The sequence below is a fragment of the Physeter macrocephalus genome, chromosome 14 (genome assembly GCF_002837175.3).
Source record: "Physeter macrocephalus isolate SW-GA chromosome 14, ASM283717v5, whole genome shotgun sequence".
Lineage (NCBI taxonomy): Eukaryota > Metazoa > Chordata > Mammalia > Artiodactyla > Physeteridae > Physeter > Physeter macrocephalus.
In genome coordinates, this window is record NC_041227.1 from 47,719,756 (window position 1) to 47,732,761 (window position 13,006).

Consider the following 13,006-nt stretch of genomic DNA (forward strand, 5'->3'; position numbering starts at 1 on the left):
CGGGAGAGGCCACAGCAGAGGGAGGTCCGCATACCACAAAAAAAAAAAAAAAAAAAAAAAAGAGTTGCGGTCTCTGAGGCTCAGAGAGGTCAAACAACTCGCTGAAGGTCACACAGCTAGTATACAGCATCGCTGAAATTCAATCACTTTATTATTATTCTGAAGCCTGGATGCTTCCTCCGATGTACGCTGCCTCCCTTACAAGTCATGTGGCCTTTTTGAGCCTGGACTCCTCTGTGTCTTTACAGCACCTGCTCACCTCCCTGTGACAGCCGGAGGCCGAATTTTCTGGCTTTTTATTGTCAGAATGACTCTGGACCCATTCTTGTAAAAAGTATCCATCGAGCTCTGACTCCAAGCCAGGCACTGTTCTACCTCGGGGATGAGACAAAGCCCCCAACCTCATGGAGCAAGATTGTAATATGTCCCCCCGGCCCAAGTCCAGGACCCAGCCTGCCTCTTGGGGTCACGTAGGGTAAGAGGGGACCTGGGGAGCCTGGCTAAGCACTGGGGAGGTACATCACAGATTCTCTGTGAATGGGCCTCTGCTTCCTCACCTCACTGTACTTAAGGGGAAACAGGCCCAGAGGGGTCCAGTGACTCCCCAGGCCCCGCGGAGGATCGGGGCCGGAGCACTGGCCAGGGGGACCGACTTCGCAGAAACCCTTCTGGCCCTGGAAATAGCCAGCACACAGCATCTCCTTGGCAATGGGCTCTGGGCAGTAGAACCTGCGGCACTGTGCAGGCTGACGATGCACACATCCACCTCCTGCAGCCTGTGGGGGCTCCAGCAGAGCCACCGAGGGCAGAGTGGGCGTCGGGGTGGGAGAAGGGGTCCTCGGGGACCACAGGTGGGGTGTGCAACCACGCCTGCTCTCTGGGGATGGCTAGGAGCAGCGGCTGGATGGGCCCCCTCCCCGGGCGGCCAGCTGCACGTCACGTGGGCGGTGAGGCGGATGCCTGACCCGAGGTGAGTGGTGGTGCAAGATGAGGGCTGGGCCAGGCCCTTGGGGACAGGGTCGGGCAGAGAGGCTGCGGGTGACTCACTGCCCCCTCGCAGTGCGTTCTGCTCCACCTCGGGACAGCTCCCTCCAGCCCCAGCCCCTTGCCTCTCACCCACCATTCTGCTTGATGTCTCCCCAGCCGGTCACCCAGCAGAGGGTGCCCAGCAGGAAGTAGGAGGCCGGCGAGGCCAGAGGGACCGGTCTGATGGTGCAGGAGAAGGGCACGGGGCATGCCAGCTTCACCAGGGCCACGTCGCTGTCCTGCAGCACATTCCCGTTGAAGGAGGGGTGCCGGACGATGCTGATGATGGCTGTGGAGACGGAGTCCTGGGGATTGGTGTACAGGACAGACTCTCCCAGCTGGATGGTCAGGTCCTGCAGATTCACCGAGCTATGTGGGAAGCAGGAGGCGACATGATGGGCCATGAGGACAGAGAGTCTGGTGGTGTCGGCCCCACCCAGACTGGCTCCTGGGGGGAGAGGACCATACACCTGGGAGCTTTGTTCAGTCCCGCAGACCCTCTCTGCTCAGCCCTGTCCCACTGGGTCGGATCTAGGCTTGGGGGACACAGGGCTGGCCATGTCTGGGTGGGGAGAAAGACTCCAGCGTAAACATCCAGCCATGTGATAAGATGATTCATCCTTTGTCCAGAGCCCTCTGTGAGGTGGGGCCTGTGCTGCTGGGGGACAGAATGGACTGGGTCCCACTCTTCCCAGGCTAGACAGACAGCGAGGCAGGTGGTGCCCAGATGGCAGAGGGTGAGACCAGCAGTGGGCGGCAGATGGGTTCTATGCCGGCAGGTGGGCAGGGCGGCCAGGGGAGCACAGTGGTTCCATGGGAAGCTGGGGAGGCATGTTCTCTGCAGGGGGTGGGGGGGCGGGGAGAGGTGGATGACACCCTCCCAGCATTTGAAGACAGCTGATCTGAGCCCTCAGGCAGGTAGGAAGTTGACCTGAGATGGGGACAGAAAGGGGTCCCCTGAAGAGAGGAGTGTGCAAAAGCTCACATGAGGCAGGGGATTCTTGATCAAAGCATCTTCTGAATTCCCACCAGGAAGCTGGTCTCTGCCCGAAGCCCTGTGCTTATCCAAGAGTGTCCTTGCCTTCCTGACACTGAGTGAGGTTTAAGTCACCCTGCAAGACTGTTCCTATTCCAAATGTCCCTTCTCAGGGTGTTGGGCTCACTGGGGCTGCAGAGGGACCCACACTGCCTGGGTTCACATCCTGTATCTGCCGCCTGCTTATTATAGGGCCTCAGGCTCCGTGCCTCAGTTTCCCCATCTGGAAAGTAGTACCTACCTCAGGAGGTTGTCACGAGCAAAAAGTGATCCATGTAGTGTGCTTGGAACCATGCCTGCCTGCAGGAAGCCCCCAAGGACTGTTGATCATTATTCCTGGGACTTAATTCTACCAGGAATATTCCAGAAAGGGTTCCAGCACCAAGAGAAAGTGAAAGGTTTATTTACCCCCAAATTACACTTGGGACCAGCCAGTTAGGTATTAATTATTGCACCCGTTAAGGTTAAGCTGACACCTTGGTTCAGCCTCGAGAGGGACTATCTTTGATTTCGAATTATCTCCGTGTGGAATTCAGCCTTGAGTTGCTTTAGGCTGGCTTTGTTTTGGTTTTGGTTTTCACATACTGTCAAAGAGCATTTTGCTCTTTAAATGTTTTCTGCTTTCATGTACACCCATGTTCTTCGCAGCATTATTCACAATAGTCAAAGGTGGAAAAAACCCAAGTGTCCATCAGTGGATGAATGGATCAATAAAATGTGGTCCATCCATACAGTGAAATATTATTCAGGCTTAAAAAGGAAGGAAATTCTGACACCTGCCACAACATAGATAAGCCTTGAGAACATTATGCCAAGTGAAATAAGCCAGATACAAAAGGACCGTTCTGTATGATACCACTTCTGTGCAGTCCTTACAGGAGTCAGATTCATAGAGACAGAAAGTGGAAGGCTGGGACTTCCCTGGTGGCGCAGTGGTTAAGAATCCGCCTGCCAATGCAGGGGACACGAGTTTGAGCCCTGGTCCGGGAAGATCATGCCGCGGAGCAACTAAGCCCATGCGCCACAACTACTGAAGCCCACGCTCCTAGAGCCCATGCTCCGCAACAAGAGAAGCCACCGCAATGAGAAGCCCAAGCACCGCAACGAAGAGTAGCCCCCTCTTGCCACAACTAGAGAAAGCCTGTGCGCAGCACCGGAGACCCATGGCAGCCAAAAATTAATTAATTAATTAATTAATTTTAAAAAAGAAAGTGGAAGGGTGGTCGCCAGGGGCTGGGGGAAGGGGATGGGGAGTTAGTATTTAATGGGACAGAGTTGCAGTTTTACAAGATGAAAAGAGTGCTGGAGAGGATGGTGGGGATGGTTGTCCAACAACATGAATGTATTTATTACCACTGAACCGGACACTTAGAAATGGCTGAGGTGGTACATTTTATGTTATATGTATTGAACCACAATTTTAAAAATAGGAAAAAAGTGCCTACTTCCAAGTACTGTCAAATAATTAAAATACGTTTTCTTTCACAGTTTGAAGAAAATGTCAGTGTCTGAGGTAAATTGCTGAAGGAGAGCCGGATGCTGGAGTGACCCCAGCCTGCGGGCATCTGAGTCACCTGCGGGGGTTGCGAAGGGCAGTGAGTCCTGGGGGTGGTCGGGGGCTGGCACTGTCTTCCCCTCTAGCTGCCTGGGGCCTCCCAGCGAGTGGGAAGCAGGACTCACCTGGAGAAGCAGTGGGTGGCGGTCAGCACCCACTGGTGGCTGACAAGGCTGCCTCCGCAGACATGCTGTCCCTGCTCTCTCAGGCTGACCTGCCAGGGCCACTGCCAGGGGGACGCCACCATGCCCCCAATGATGTGGACCTCTGGGACAAAGCCGATCACTGGTGGAGAGATGGGTGGAAATGGCCCAAGGGTCACGGGTCAGCCCAGCAAGCCCCACAGGTGGCCCCCCTATGAGAACAGGGCCCAGGGGTGGGGCCCAAGGGTTGGCTCCCCTCCACCTTCACCTCTAGATTCTGTCTAGATTCTGAACCGCAAACAGCTGCCCCGTGGAACTTTCCACGGTGATGGACATGCTCGGTACCTGAAATGTGCTTGTGTGACTAAATTTTTAATTTAATGTGAATTAATTTAGATGCAAATGGTCCCTGTGGGTGGTGGATGGCTCCCAGGTTGGAGACCGGGGATGTCTCAGTCCCCCTGATGGGACGAGAGGCAGGGTCCCCTGGCTGTTGTTCTGAGGTTTAGGTGAGAGAAGGCCAGGGAAAGCTCGAGCACGTGGGGGGTTAGAAAGTCTTGGTCCTCGTTCTGGGTCTCAGTTTGCTCCTGAGCTGTGCACAGACGACCTGCCTCGGGGAAGGACTTTGAAAGTTATAAAAAGCACAGGACCGTGAGGATTCTCGCACAGACCCGCAGGGCGCAGGGAGCAGGTTACGGTGCTTCAAGAACCGGTTGGTTTGGATGCGATCTCACACCTGTCTCTTGGGGGACAGAACTGGGCAGAAAAAGCCAGGACAATTTGAGGGCCCAGGATGGACCTCAGAGCGAGGGGGACACAGGTGACTGACCCCTGCCTCCCGGCCAGAGAATACCCAACACGGAGGGACCACAAACTGTCCAAGGGGCCAGGGCCTGGTTTCTAGGGCAGCCGGATTCCCTGCCTCGGGACTCACCCCTTTCTCCCAGGAAGGGAAACACGAGGAGCGCCAGAGGCAGCCACATCTGCAGGCAGAGGAAGGTGGAGGATGCTGAGCCCCAGCACGGGGGTTGGGGAGGGGCCAGAGCGGCCTCCCGAGCTTTCCCCACAGCCATGGCCACGGCTGGGAAGTGCTGCTGCCAGGGCTGGGGCACCTTTGCTCGCGTCCCCCGCCCGGAAAGAGCAGGGTTGCTGGAGAACCTGGCTCAGAGACGGCTTTGGCCCGGGGACCTGCCCGTGGGGCCCACAGCACCCCAGTCCCAGAAAGGACCACAAGAGAAGGCCTGCCCTCCTGCCCTCCAGGGACCCCCTCACTTGGAGGGAGTCTGCCGAGGGCCCAGTGGGGACTCCAGGTTCTCCTTGTGCCCTGGCGCCATCTGACACAGGGTTTGGGGCTCGGGCGTCTGGTTCTCCACGTGCCAGAAGCCTGCGGCCAGGCTGATCAGCTGATCCCGGACGAGGCCAGGGCACTCTTCACTCCTTCCCTGCCCAGCCCGGCATCGCCTCCCCCACCCCTACCCCATGGGCCCTGCGCAGGCTGAGAGCACTGTCTGGTGGGCCCCACCGGCCCCACCCAGGGCTGGCTGTGTCCCCGCCCAGCAGGGGGGTAAATCTCTCCTGGTCTGGGCTTACCTCCCATCAGGCCTGAGCCCTGTCCCCTCTGCCAGGAGTGACCACAGGGTCCCCTGAGCATGAGTCACTGCCTGGGCCCTCTGAGCTTCCTCCTCTGGAAACTCTGGCCTCCAGTCTGTGGCCCGGAGCCCCAGGGTGATGGCCCTGTCCTCACCCCTGCCCCTCACGTCCAAGCCCCTCAGGAGTAGCACTTCCTGAGGCCTGGGCTACAGCTGGAGAGGCTCCCAGCCCAGCTCTGTCCCCTCGTCCTGCTGTCCCCGGAGGAAGAGGGCCTGGTCCATCACTGGCCACCCCGACCCCAGCTCCAGGCTCAGGGACACAGCTTCCTGAAGGAGGGACCTTACCTGGGGATCAGGCTTCCGGGAACCAGGTAGGAATTCAGGGGAGAATCCCAGGCCTTGCGTGACCTTAAGTGTCTGCCTGGTCCAGGTGCTGAGCAAACCGGAGGAGGAGGGACGGGAGTTCCGGGAGCGCCTGGCCCAGGAGCTGGGTCCCTTTTGACTCTGGCAAGTGCCCACGACCCTGCAGCCTCCCTTATCTCTGGGCCCCTCAGCCAGTCACTCCCCGGCCTGCACCTGCCCTTGTGGCCCTTCAGCCTCGTTGGTGGAGGAGTGGTCAGAGGTGCTTAGAGCAGAGGCCTCAGCCCCAGGCTGAGCGGGAGGAGAACCACCTGCTGCCTACGCTGTGAGGCGCTGCTCCTTCCCAGAGCAGCCGGACGGGCATCACTCCGTCCAGGCTTAAGCTGTGCCAGAGGCCTTGCTGGGCCGTCTGGCTGGGCCTTGCCGAGCTGCCCTTAAAATGCAGCGGACATGTGCCAGGGACTTTTGTTTGTGCCGGTGTGTTTCTACAGGGCCTGCTCACCCATGAGGGAGGACTCGGCCATTCCCACTCCTACCTAGAAACTCACTCATTCATTAATTCACTCATTCATTCATTTATGTAAAAATCTTTCTAGGTCTGCTGGATTCCAAGACCCAGGACAATTACAGAAACATAGGACAAAAACAGAGCCCTCATGAGGCCCAGGCCAGCATTACTTTGGACAGTGGGCAAGGCTGAGAAGGGGAGTGACCTGTGCCTCCGACTGGCTGCCCCACACCCCTGCCAAGGGGGTGAGAAGAGGTGCAGGCTGAGGACCACGTCTGCTAGTACTCTTCCAGGGCAGCCGTGAGGCCTGCTCTGGGACATCCCAAGAAAGCACACCCACCTTTGGCCTCTTCTTCCCACTCCTTGGATCCTATCCCACCCCACCCCCACTCCCATTCCCAGGGTCCAAGCGTCACCTGTATTGAGACAACCCCCTGATTCTTTGCTTACCTCCAGCCCCACAGGCAGCTGCCCAGGCATCCAGAACTCATTCCCACCCAGAGAAGCACCCTGGGAGAGTCAGTGTCTCTTACCTGAATGTTACCCAGGGGAGCAAACATCTGTCCAGAGGAGAAGAGACATTCACATCACATCAGGGTTACAGTCACGTGACAACTGGTTAATCCAGAGAACAGACCCTGCATCACAAGAGAACTGGGTGGACGGATGGATGGATGGATGGGTAGATAGGTGGATGGGTGGGTGTCTGGGTGGGTGGATTTAATCCTCTGACTTGGATAAATTCCCTTTGGAACCATCCACAGTATCACGTGGTGAACTCCGGGGCAGGAGGACAGAGCTGGGGACTGTGGCCCCAAAGTGGAGTTGACAGAGAGAGCTTTACTGTTCCCTTCTAAGGCTGGAAGGACATTGGTCCCAGCTCAGCCCTCTGCACATCAGGGCTCGGGGACACCCTTCCCCCAGAAAGCCAAGTCAGTCCCACCCCATAAAGACTCTGGCTGTACTCTGGTCACTCCTCATGGCCTTTAATCAGGTGGAGGCCTGGGGCCCCTCTCCCCTGCCCGCCCTCAGCATCTTCCCCGCTGCATCCTCCAGGGGTCAGGGAAGTCCTGGACACCGAAAGTCCAGAAGAGAAGGTCAAGACTGGGGGCGGGGACTTCCCTGGTGGCACAGTGGTTAAGAATCCGCCTGCCAATGCAGGGGACACGGGTTCGATCCCTGGTCTGGGAAGATCCCACATGCCACGGAGCAAATAAGCCTGTGTGCCACAACTACTGAGCCTGCACTCTAGAGTCCGTGAGCCACAACTACTGAGCCCATGTGCCACATCTACTGAAGCCCACATGTCTAGAGCCCGTGATCCACAACAAGAGAAGCCACCACAATGAGAAACACGCGCACCACAACAAAGAGTAGCCCCTGCTCGCCGCAACTAGAGAAAGCCCGCGCGCAGCAAGGAAGAGCCAATGCAGCCAAAAATTAAATAAATTAAATAAAATAAATAAATTGAAAAAAAAAAAAAAGAGTGGGGCCGAAACAGTGGTCTCTGGGAGGAGGAAGATGCCAGCTCCTCCAGGCTGACCCACCAGGGCTGGGTCAGGGGCACCTCTGGATTTGCAGCCTGATCCAGGGCACTAGGTCCGGATGCAAGCGTGGCCTCCAGAATGTCACGGAGGGCACAGCCAGAGCCCCAGCTGAGCACCCCACCAAGTGCCAGGAACCTCTCACCCTGCAGACCAGAGACTCGGGGTCACCCTGAGGCAGGAAGGCAGGGTGGGCGGGGACCAGATGGGACTCGTGCAGCAGGAGTCCCCAGCCTCACTCCCAGCACAGAGTGCGTCGCCCTGGATGAGCTCCCTGTGGCCATAGTGGTGCCCAGAGATGCTGTGTGATCGCTGGTCGCAGCCGGCTTCTCCGCCACCTGCTACAGGTGGCAGGGGAGAAGAGACCAGAGGCTGCCAGCAGCGCGTACACGCCACCTGTCCGTTACCCAACAGGCCCAGTCCTGGGGCGTGACCGGCAGGCCCCGGGAGGGAAGATAGGCTGCTACACTCCTTGCCTGGACGGCAGCTGAGGGGACCCCAGGATGCAGGAGGATCCCCGTCTACCTCTAAATTCCTAAAACTCTGCCAAGGGATTCTGTCTTTAGTTGGAAGAACCAGAAAGAAAATGGAGCAGTGAATGTTGTTTGGTTTCTTGTGGTCAGTGCTGGTCTACATTTCACAGTGGGGACAGGGAGGCTGCTTAGGAAGTTTGGCTGCAGGAGAGGGCATGGCGGCCCGAAGTAGCCTGCTCCGGGTCACTGCCAGCGTCCTCAGCTGTGCCTCCTGTGGGACACACTGAGAGGAGAGCATGGGTCACGGTCAGGGGGTGTAGGGAGGATTTTTCCAAGTGTGTGAGCCCCTCCTCACCCAGCCTGGCCTACTTGAATCCCCCAGGGGCACTGCAAACGGAGCTTCAACCTTGAAGATTCGGACAAGCCCCTCCTCGCTGACAGGAAGAGTCCAATGTTATTAATATTCTTTCCTTACAGTGAAAATACCTTTTTCTCCATTCTCGGTGCACGATACAAGTTTATCATAAAAGTCTAGTAATACAGCAAATTCTAAGGACTTTTTCAACTTCTCACTCAGGGCACCTCTCCCATCAGGCACCCACCCACAGGGTTCCTTTGGGGACTTTGTACATCTCTCTACAACACGGCCTTCCATACTGCATTCCAAATCCTTGGTGCACGTCCACCTCGCCTCCCCTGAGATCAAGGAAGGCAAAATTTACTCCCCTGTAGCCAGGACATGGCACCCACTGACATTGGTGGAATGAATGAATATATGTATGAATGAGATCCTGGGGATGACTGAGCTGTCTGTGCAACCACCGACACCCTCACTTGGTGACGGCACGCACTGCACACAGAACAAGTCAGGGGATGGTGGCCCAGGGCTGAGGAAGGGTCTCCAACCACCTCATCCACCCATACTCCCCCTGGCCGAGCCCAAGTCCCCAGCACTCCAGGATTCCAAATGGGAGAGCTGAGTTCACCGGCTCTGCAGCCACACCCACCTCAAAGACCAAACTGTTTACCCAGACTGTTTAATGAGACCAATGCAGCCTCCCAGCACCCCAACCCCCCAGGACCTGCACCCTGCCTCTCCCCACCATTAGGGAAGCATGGGGCCCCACTGGGCAGGAGAGGGAAGGGCTGAGCACGGGGAAGGGAGGGAGGAGGTGTGGGATGAGGAGCTTGGCATCGGGGACATGATGTGGCAGAAAACCTGGATCCTGTGCTGACCGGCAGCGCAGACCAGGCCTGGGGCTCACCAGTGCCTGCGGACTTGCTGCCAGATCCAGGCCACAGGGCTCTGGACCTTGTTGAAGACGGAGGCATCTCAATCATGGAGCCGTTGATGCCCCAGGTGACCACACCCACCTGGACCAGGTGCCTCTCTTCCTGCAGGGAACCCCCTTCGGGGACAGGGGACAGTCACATGACACTCAGGCCTGACAAACACTTCCAAAGAGGGCCCCTCAGAACCACAGACCACTCAGGAAGTGGAGACCAGCCCACACAAAAGGGTTTCAGCGGCAAGGAACTTTATAAGGTAAATGTTCATTGCAAGCTTCATGCTCAGTGAAGGAAGCCAGACACAAAAGACCACACAGTGTGTGACTTTGGGGATTCACGAAACCTTGAGATGGAATATTACAACCTCTGTAGTTAGAATTTACTTCTCACAGACGCCCCTTACTCTCAATTCAGTGACATTTGACAAGACTCACAAGCAACCGGGCACGTCTGAACTTGATAAAGAATTTTGTTCTCTTTGCTCATGACCAAGAGCTCTCTGTCCAGAAGGCAACTTGGTCTTTTTCATCTTAAAATCAGATGCAAAACAAAAGATGCTGGCGGGAAATGGGTACTGAACAGAGCTAGTCTAGCACTTTGAATCTCAAGGTTTCTGTATGTCGACAGAAATAATCAATAAGTGATCTATAATAGGAATAGAGGAGAGTTTTATTTGAGCCAAACTGAGAACTATAGCCCAGGAGACAGCTGTCAGTAGCTCTTAGGAACTGCTCCGGAGAAGCAGGGTTTTCAGCACAGTTTTGTCTTGACAGAACAAAGAACATCAAACAAATCAGGGATACATTCCTTCAAGTTTAAAAAAAACAGGGCTTCCCTGGTGGCGCAGTGGTTGAGAATCCGCCTGCCGATGCAGGGGACACGGGTTCGTGCCCCGGTCCGGGAAGATCCCACATGCCGCGGAGCGGCTGGGCCCGTGAGCCATGGCCGCTGAGCCTGCGCGTCCGGAGCCTGTGCTCCGCAACGGGAGAGGCCACAACAGTGAGAGGCCCGCGTACCGAAAAAAAAAAAAAACAAAAAAACAGACCAGCAGGTATGCAGCGAGTCAGCAGGGCCTTGGCACCTGGGAAGGGAGACTTATCATGGAAGGAGGACCAGCACTGGTGTCCCACGAAGAGAGGCATTTAATCTTTATGTTTATCATGGACGTTCTTTACTTCTGGTCAATGGGCCCTTTTTTTAATAATTAAAGCAGATGTATAATGTATGTTTGATGGCCACAAACAGGCTGTTTTAGGTTAGCATAAAATTTGAGTTCAATCACATATGAGGCAGAATGACTTCCCCAGACCTCAGTATGTGAACACTTCTTCCATCCTGGGTCAACAAACTGTATTGCGCTCAAGGATTTGGTTGTCAAATCCTATTGGGTCTTATAACTCAACTTTAGTTCTCTCTTTAATCATGAAAGAGTTTAATGATAACTTTTTATTCCCACAAACTGTCATCAAAACTTAAAAATCAGCTTGTCCAGCTGAAACCCAGGGTAATCATCAGTTAGATCCATCAACCCTGGACCCGCCTTCACTGAGCAACCTCCTTTCATTGCTGCTACAAAAACGTTTGGGTCCTCCAAGCAGCGTGTAGCCTAAACAATCTGATATTTGCCCAAGTTGTTTTCCAGGTACTTGGAGTCAGCTGTGTCCAGTTTGAGCTCAAGCCGGTTAAGACTGCTTAGGACCCCCCGACCCTCCAACTGGGGCCCATACTCTGCCTCAGAGCACGTGGACCCACCCTTTTCTGAACGTGGAGCCCGTGAGGAAGCCTGTAGCTTAGTTGCATCTGCTCAGAACCACGATTACCTCACCATTCTCTTTTTTTTTTTTTTTTTTTTTTGCGGTATGCGGGCCTCTCACTGTTGTGGCCTCTCCCGTTGTGGAGCACAGGCTCCGGACGCGCAGGCTCAGCGGCTATGGCTCACGGGCCCAGCCACTCCGCGGCATATGGGATCTTCCCGGACCGGGGCACGAACCCGTGTCCCCTGCATCGGCAGGCAGACTCCCAACCACTTCGCCACCAGGGAAGCCCCCTCACCATTCTCTTATCTTCAATCACCTTTCCCCACACTCCCCTGGTCCGGGACCACCCTGCTTCCTTATCCCATAAATACCCCAGCCCCTCGCCATCAGGGAGGCGGGTTTGAGACCGTGGCTGCCTGGTAAGTAAGCTCTTTCTCTGCTTCGAACCTTGGCATCTCAGTACCTTTGGGCACACAAACCTGGTCTGGTCACAACACTTCCCCACGGTATTGAGTATTTCTATTGGAGTTGCTGTGAGTTGACAAGACTTGATATCTTTGTGATGGCTAGTGTTCCCACCCGAGGCCATAATCCATCTGTCCACTTAGTAACAGTTAATGTCCTCTACTACAATTGGATGATTTCCTCTGTAAAAGCTTGCATGAGCTTTGTAGATTTCTGTCTAGGTTATAGTTCTTGGAAATGCTGTCTTATTGATGACTCTCCTAATTGATCGTGCCAGATTCTAGAAGCACTATGGATTTTTAGGGTACTGGTCTTCCCTTGATCTTGTACAAAGCTGCTTTGCTGGCTCGTATTAGCCTTGGGAATTCTTCTCAGAGCATCATCTCTTCCTGGCCGTTTCCTTCCTTCCCTTCTGATCCTCACACCCTGGGAGAGGTGCCATTTGCTTGTGTGCTGCCTGGGGGGGGACCTGTGCTGGGCTGTGTTGGGCACCCCTGCCCGTCCCTCCCTCATGGAAGGAGGGGCTGCAATGGGATCCCCTTATCCAGCAGAGGAAGCCCTCCTCACACAAGATGGCTAAGAGCTCTATCACCAATGTCTGTATTATCTACCAAAAGAATTAAATGCTTCTTGGGACTTCCCTGGTGGCGCAATGGTTAAGAATCCACCTGCCAATTCACGGGACACAGGTTCGATCCCTGGCCCAGGAAGATCCCACATGCCGCAGAGCAGCTAAGACCATGTGCCACAGCTACTGAGCCCGCGTTCGGCAACTACTGAAGCCCTCGTGCCTAGAAGCCCGTGCTCTGCAACAAGAGAAGCCACCACAGTGAGAAGCCCACGCACCATATGGAATAGTAGTCCCCCGCTCACCACAACTAGAGAAAGCCCAGGCACAGCAACAAAGACACAATGGCAACCAAAAAATAAAATAATTAATTTTTTTTAGAAAAGAATCAAATGCTTCTTCCTTATCCACTGAGATGTCACCTGGTTGTCCCTCTATCTCTACTCTGGTCACGTGGTAAATTGTCCCCATAGGTTTTTCTGGTGTGAAACCACTCAGGTTTAGACCCTATTTTTTTTTTTTTTTTTTTTTGGCTGCGTTGGGTTTTTTTTGCTGTGCGCGGGCTTTCCCTAGCTCTTAGTTGCGGTGAGTGTGGGCTCCCCTTCGTTGCGGTGCACGGGCTTCTTGCTGGGGTGGCTTCTCTTGCTGCGGAGCACAGGCTCTAGGCGCACGGGCTTCATAGTTGTGGCTCG